The 8247-nt window shown below is 37.1% G+C and overlaps 1 long non-coding RNA gene across 2 annotated transcripts; it reads right to left on the reverse strand.

Moving 5' to 3' along the window:
- Positions 1-2934: 2934 nt before the first annotated feature.
- LOC140136928 (uncharacterized) lies at positions 2935-6250 on the reverse strand. Of its 2 annotated transcripts, none has more exons than XR_011856794.1 (3): positions 5913-6250; positions 4795-4913; positions 2935-3710 (listed from the first exon to the last, which is right to left on the reverse strand). It is a non-coding gene; the product is annotated as an uncharacterized lncRNA (long non-coding RNA). The 2 variants fall into 2 exon arrangements; XR_011856795.1 differs by having other exon boundaries at positions 6176-6194.
- Positions 6251-8247: the final 1997 nt, after the last annotated feature.

The following is an 8247-nucleotide window of genomic DNA, read 5'->3' on the forward strand; positions in this document are numbered from 1 at the left end:
ACAGTATGGAAACGCTGAAATATGCAAATTTTCATGCTCGCTGTGCTCGCAACATATCTAGACCTTTTAAGGTTTGCAAATTGGGATCAAAAAAAATTTGGCATGTGTAGGGGGGAGCAAAGATTTTTGGCAGGCCAAAAGAGGGAGGAAAGCGATTATTTTGCAGGCTGAGAGGGGGGGCAAGCTATTTTTGGTGGGTCGTTTGGACATTTTATTACCCCCGATAATTATTGCACAGCCCCTAATATGGCACATAAATGAACCCTGTGGTGTGCAACCGATGGTGGAGGGGGGATTGGGGGCACCAGTGGCAAAACTACACTTTCATTGCAATCAAGGGAACAGCTAGCTGGGGGTAAATCTGCCACCACCGCCAAGGGGGGGGGGGCTGGGGAATACAGATGCATGGGCTCATTTGGGGAAGTGGGTGGGCAAGGATTTCAAACCAAGCCGCTGTAACAGCCCCATGGTGGGGGATTGTGCCACTGTCCCAGCTTTACCCTGACAAATTTTCTAAAATCCTCTTTTTCTTTTTCAGGCCTACTAAAAGCAGGGCTGTCAACTTTTTGGAATTGCTTGGCGTGAGACAGAGGCGTACTGGGATTTGCCGACTCTGATGTTTATTTTGTACCATGATTATTGGGGGGTAGGAGCAACAAATTATTCATGACGATGCGTGAGATTTTACTCATTTTCCAGCTTTTTGCGTGAGATTTACTACCTAGGCGTGAGATTATACTACCTAGGCGTGAGACCGTGAGAAAGTGACCCAATGCGTGAGACTCACGGCCAATGCGTGAGAGTTGACAGCCCTGCTAAAAGGTCAGAGCTACACTGTACAAGTAACAACCAACTGCCAGACACCATTAACCAATGCCACTGTGAGCCATTTCATGTCACATTTTGCAGCGGAGGCAGATGGAAGTCATGGAACAAATGAAATATTAAAAGGACTGAAATAATGACCGGATTCAGAAACGCACTTCAATCTCACTAATTGAAGAACAATACTTGTGTTGAAAGTCGGGACTCATAAATTAGGTGTAACAGAATGTGTGAAAATTTATTAAGATCTATTAGAAATATTCAATCCAATAGATTAGAATTCAATCTAATTCAATTTTAATATATGGGATTAAAATTGCTTAGATTGATTTTTAACCCCTTAGATTAAAATCAAATTAGATGTATTCAAATTAGATTTTTAAAAATCCATCCAAATGTTTTTTAGATTAAAAATCAAATAAGATTGAATTCTAGATTGAATATTTCTAATAGATTAGATCCAATTTTGGATTTGTCCCAGATCACAATCACTTAGAGGGAATATGCTGAATTGTATTATAAAAATAAAGACTGCACAAAAAGTAACGCAGCTGTTATAAACATGCCTGTAGCGTTTGAACTAATAATTGTGTTCACAATATTTCAACATAGAAAGAAGGATGATTTATTTACGCGCATTTTGATACCCCATTAGTCCAATCTCGTTCAATAATAACAACACAGCAGTGTTTTTAAAGAAAAATACCCGAATTGAAAGTTGCGGTTATTTGTATTGATATGAAGTCATTGATTGAAACCATTGATTGCTGTAAATGGCAACTTTTAAATTTGTGGTTTTTCTTTAAAAGCACTATGTACTGTGTTATCAGTATTGAACAACATTTCACAAATGGGGTATCAAAATGAGCGTAAATAAATCATCCTTCTTTCTATGTAGAAATATTGTGGAAACGATTACTAGTTCTGAACTTATAGGCGTATTTCAGCTGTGTTACTTTTTGTGCAGACTTTTTATTGGATATCTTCCATCACACAATAGAGGATACATGTAGTAAAAAAAATCCCCATCATTTATTATCTATTAAGTAGGTGTGTTCAACTGTTTTGGTTTGTTGGACTTCCTTCTTCATACTTTTTAATGAAAAAATAGTGCTTTTATTTTTCACTTCCTTACAGATCTCAAAATAAATTAAAACAATGATCAAAGCTACATATTCACCATGCATTTTTGTTTATTTCATGAACTCTTGTCTTTCTAATAATTATGTACCAGAAAAATAGGTGTAAAAATACATTTAGTAATGAAGTATGAGATAATGAGTGCAAAAAGACCATTTATTTACAGTCTATTGGCAGCCACTAGTCTTTTGAGAAGGCTTTTGTTCAGACCTTCATTTGGGGGGGGGGGGGGGACCCTTTGTCAAGGCCATTTGGCACCACTTGTCAAGAGGAATGAAGAACACCTTGAAGTTAACAAAGATCAGGGGCACAAAGGCCCAAACTGAAAAACTGCAGGCAATGGCCCTGACTGAAATTCGAGTCCAGCTTGTGTGTTAATATGGTGCCTTCACAAAAGACTACATTGTAGCATTGACTGACATCGGCTAGTCTTTCCTGAAGGCTTTGGGTGTGAATGCATTGATGCACAGTCACAGCTTTCATGAAAGAAACAGTGTCTGCCAATAATAAACTATGAACACTTACACTCCTTTAAAAGCATTTATAAGTCAAGGGTTTACATGTAGGGCCTTCTTTTATTTTAGTTTTATGTTAAGGGTTTACATGTAGGGTCTTCTTTTATTTATTTAATAAATAACAGACATTAACGAGGCCTTATCTGCAATAGCTGCCAAGTGTCATATTTTAGATAAATTATCAAAATGTCTATGGGGCAGCTATTGCAGTTAGGCCTTCTGGTCCTAAACCCTTGATTAGTGGACTGGATACTCATCATATTTACGGGGATGAAGGTAAACCAGTAGCAGCTACTAAACAAATTGGTCTACAATTACTCTATCCTGCATCCGCTAATCCTAAGGTGCGCTAGTCATAAATGTCACTAGTCCAAGAAAAAATGGTCGCTAGTCCTAATGGCTGCAGATTTTCCATTGCTAAGGTCTTGTAAACCTTATTTATTTTTGGACTTGTGAACCATTTCCTATTTTTGCGGACTAGCGATCCGTATTTTTGGACTAGGGAACCTTGGCTATACATTGGTTCCCCTCAAGTTCAGTAGTGACGTAGGTGCATATTTTAGTGGGCGCCGTATTGAATCGTGTGCGTATAGTTAATTGTGTAGCAAAAAAGGGTGGTTCGTGTGGCGCAGCCATGAAAAGACATTGACGTCACTGCTGAATTTGAGGCAAACCAAAGAAAAGTGCCTAGAACATTTCCAATAATTTCATGCAACTTTTACAGCCTGTAAGGAACTATGCATTACGATTACATCACATGATGTCAGAGTCATTTGTTGAGGTCCTTATTATTTTAATAATTGGAGCAAACATTTACTAGTTAGTTTATGCACCACATAAATTACTATGCAAGTATTTAAGTTCTCATCAAATGTTCACCCTCCAGAAAAGATTTTCTTAACAAAATTTAATTGTTGACATAATGTTGGGAAAGTTTTCAATGCATGCGAGTGATAGCCCTACTACGGCCTTTTGACTGTGGTGGTCCAAAACCATGCTATATCGTAAAACCTGGCTATATCCAGAGAACTGCTAAACCCAGACTGCTAATTCCCCCTTTTGGGTGGAGCGGTTAGTGGGTTTTAGCAGTTCTCGGATATAGTGTGTTTAAAAAGCCCTATAGTACGGCTAGCGAGTGATGCGACAGATAACAGATGCCAGCTGTTGACTTCCAAACCATCATCCTCTTTGTCTTTCACGAAACCAGTATCCTCAGTAGTACTGCTGCACCTGGAAATTGGAATAAAATAAAATAATAGCCAATGATTAATTATTACACATTATTATCAGGATTATGGTATCTAGGCTGTTTGTGTGCCTTAAGGGGGTACTACACCCTGCCCAATTTTGTGCCTATTTGTGCATTTTTCTCAAAATTATAGGGCATTGGGGACAAGTAAGATATGTATATTATAGGGGCAAGGACTACAACTACTGCACTGGAAATTTTATATCAGCACAGACAACAGTTGTGGAGTTACAGTCAAAAATGAGGGAAAACCAATATTTGATCAAAAATCAATAACTACTTGCTTTGAGTTGCTGAATTTTCAGTACAGTAGTTGGGAGTCCTTGCCCCTATACATATCTTACTTGTCACCCATGTGCTATAATTTTTGCGAAAAATGCAAAAAATAAGCACAAAATTGGCCAGGGGTGTAGTACTCTCTTAAAGCCTTAATGTACTATCTTTTTAAATTTTTAGGTTTTCCTTCCAAAATGATAAATTATTGTAGCAGAGTCATGATATGCTATTTCAATAGGTGTGAGGTCAAAGGTCATAAAGTCAAAAGTAGTCACTTGCAATCATTTTGCAATTTTAAATTTTTTTTATGAACTGTGAGAGCGGAGACAGATTTAAAGCACTAATCTGTAATTTACTAAGTCTACTAGTCGTGCATAGTTTCATGGGCATAGCCATCTTTTTTAGTAAGGAGGGCAAAATAAAACTTAGGTGGTACACAAAAAAACTCTGCATTGCAAAAAAAGTTGCATCATACAATTATACATAGAGAGGTTGTATGTCTTTGAGCTTCTAAAAAAGGCTTTATTGGGACGTAGCACGCAAAAATTTCGTATTTTACACTATTTTCGGTCATAATCAGGTTAATTTCGGTAGAAAAGGGTTCCTTTTCTTTTCTTTTGCCCTTCTGATTTTCTCTTTTATTTTTTTTTTGTCAGAGGGGCACTTTCATTTCATATATACCTGTCGTGCTTGAGAATTAAATATAGGAACACATAGGAATAAGGTATTGGCATTTTGTGTGGTGTGCTGCACCCCCTTGGCTACAACTTTGTAAATGAAATTACTTACATCCTCCTCAATAAGGAAAGCTGTGCTGTTCGGTTGCAGGTGCTTTGCTTCAGCGTGTGTTTATAGTTCAGATTTTTGGAAGATATGCCTTGCAGAATGGACCTTTCGTGTGCCAGTTTCTGGAAAGACAATACAGTATGACATTGTAATTAAAGCCATTGTAACATTTGCTAAGGGGAAAGCCCTGAATATTTTTCAAAATTCTGTTTTTACACGATTGCTTTGTAAACATATAGTAGGCCTACATACTCTGCAAAAATCAAGACTTTATGTTTGCTCACTTGCTGTGGGTTGGGATTGAGACTGAAGATGAAGTCAAAATCATATTTTCCTATAGACAAATCAAATTTCACGCATTCCTGCACCTCAATGGCGGCCATAGCCGCGACGGGGACCATTAAACTATCTCACCTAAAATGTGAAATGATGCGGCCTTGAAGGATATTTTAAACTGCATTCTACCACCCGTTTTACACGCAGACAAAAGAATGATGACAGTTTACAACACAAAAGAATCTCACATCAAATTTTAAGCGGGTTTAATCCACCCAATTGGGCACTCACAACACCTGTTTGGTGCATGCAGGGACCCTAATAAGGCCAAATAAAAAAATAAACATGTTTCACGTCCCCTCCCGCTTCCTTTTTTGAGGTTTCTTCAAATATATTTTTATTTTTGAAATTCGGTTATAACTTTTCAAAATATATGTCTAGGAAGTTAGGATGCTTTCTATAGCCTTGTTAAGATACAAGAAACATGTTAGGAAGGTTTTGTGATCATTTGAGGGGTGTAACTCTCCTCCTTTTTCCAGGCATTATTGTATACGCTAAAACACTGAGCTCTAAGTATGGCTATTTACACCAATTTTGTGATAAAAATAGAAAATAAAAAGACCCTCTTCCTCCTTTTTTTCGAAAACCTGGACGTGAAAAATGTTTTTTATTTTACTTGGCCTAATGGCCGACCAAATCCTGACCATGACTAGGCTCGTTGGATTCGTCTATACTAATTACTATAGCGAATCCTCACTGCCAGCTAAAATTAATGTTGTGTCGTTTTATAGTTTTACTAATACTTGTGCATTAAAAAAATTAATGAGTTATAAAAAGAAACTCACCTTGCAGAGTCGAGGTACAAACAACACACCCAACATACTCAGCCAGGAGAACGGTATACACATACACGACATACACTGTATTGCAATGATCATGAATGTACAGTCATGACAGTGCATGAACAACAGATCTGTGTGATGCAGTGGTGAATGGGACAAATCTCGTCATGTTTTCGTGGTATATTCGATGTCCGTGGCCATAACTGTCCTTATCCATCATGTCATTTGCTTCTCTAAATATTCAGTGAATTGAATACTAATATTACTATTGCAAACTAGTCCAAGCACGTCGCTAAAATGAGGCAAATAATTCGATTTTCGCAACTGGATACTTCTGCAATTCTGTCAGTGTTATGACTGTCGCAAAAACAGCTGATCGAGGTCAGAGGTGAAATCTGTCAATCAAACTACTTTCGCGCATGCGCAAATGGCACACCTGAACTTAGGGAAATATTTTGCCGAAGGCATTGAGGTGGTGTGGGCGATATCATACGCGAGGAGGGAAACAACTAGCATTATCACAATATTATTAGAATCGTATGCCCTTGCTATCTTCGAATTCAAAAGTTAAATAAACAAAAAATATGGATGCTCAACTGGATATAGCTTTATTTTTGTTAATCTAGCTTTAGTTTGTCAGTCATTTTGACAATTACAATGAAGGAACATCCAGATACAGGCTGTATCAAAATGTTTGGTACCCATCCGTTTCCAGTAAATATGAATATGACTGCCACATCAAAATGCAACATATAAGGATCCACATAATTTGTTGATTGTCATAAACAGTCATATAACTATATATTGTGGTCATTTCAAGAAGACCCAGGCTTTCAATAACCATCAAATCTGATGGGTACCCATCATTTTGATGCAGCCTGTACAATAAATAAGCGATCGACTCTTCTGTTAACGCAAGAGAAAACAATGACATTATTTAAAATGAACCATTGTAAACCAGCAGGATTGTTGAGTTTTCTTTCTTCGTCTCTATTTAGCCCGATGCAACCCTTATAATATTCATGATTGTATTTACACATTAGTGTCATTTTATGCAAAGCTGCTAGGGGGGAAACAATGATTAGCTTGACAACGATATTGTCGTGTGATGAATTTCAAAACAGAGAAATAGTAAAACGAGTACAATAATACTGTCATGGCTATTGCAAAAGATATTTGTAGTAATTGTAAAAGGGAGAGAAGGAAATCAATTGGTTTTTTGGCTGCTTTAGTCATTTGTTTTCATCACGCACATGATGTCAACCCGCCCAAGGTAACCCATTTGTTAACCATGGATGGGCGGGAGAGTCGATTTACACCAGGATCTGTGATTTTCCGCAGCTCTTCAAACCTGGAATCCACACCTTATTGTTTCTTGCCTTGGTCCTTTACCAATCTGGATCGATACGGATGTAATTACTCGTGTACATAGTCCATTGTTAGTATCCTTGAGGTAAATTATCAGACATACACAATCACATGTGGCCATCTTGACCTTTTGTCATTGCCTTAAACAATATTGAGCAATGGAACTTAATATTACAAACAAAATAGTTGAGAGGTAGATAGCCCTACTCCAATATTTACTTCTATACGCGAATACGCCGGGCAGAGTGATTTTGAATTGATTTAATTGGCATACGATAGGCCGGTATGTAAATAAAAAAAACTTTGTCTTGTATATGCAACATCAGACATTTGAGTTTAAAAACAATATGACCTATTTAGTTTTGCGGTATAAATCAAAATCTTGGAAATATCTATTAGTATCATACATCTGAAGATTGGTGTGATTTCGTGACGAAACCAGATACATGGTCAACAAAAGAAGGGCACGTTATAGATATGGAGATTTTTAAGAACAAATCGTCTAATGCAGATATTTGATAGCCTTTGAAAGTAATATTTTGCTACGCTTTTGTATCAGATAAAAGCATCATAGATCATCATCGTGCAAACGCTCAATAGTTCTTGGTCTCAGATATTGTTCCTCTTAACCTGATATTTCTGACATTTGTCAAATTTTTACCCATAAGAAAGGCAAAACTTAACCTTTGACCTTTTTGGGTATAACTCAAAAACGGTTTATCAAACTTACATAAAATATTAAACAAAATATATTTTTGATGTATCCGTATGACAAAAAATAATGTGTGTGTGTGTATAGTTTTATCACAATCTGTTGATATTGTCTCCATGTGAACTTTACCTCTTTAAATGGGTTCCATAGGTCCGTATTTTTGGGCCTATTTTAAAATTAATTATAATGGTCAAAACAATCTACATGCCATGTCGTGTGTGTGTCTGTCTTTGTCCACTCTGTCTCCTTAATTGTGTT

This window comes from Amphiura filiformis, chromosome 1, assembly GCF_039555335.1.
Source record: "Amphiura filiformis chromosome 1, Afil_fr2py, whole genome shotgun sequence".
Classification (NCBI taxonomy): domain Eukaryota; kingdom Metazoa; phylum Echinodermata; class Ophiuroidea; order Amphilepidida; family Amphiuridae; genus Amphiura; species Amphiura filiformis.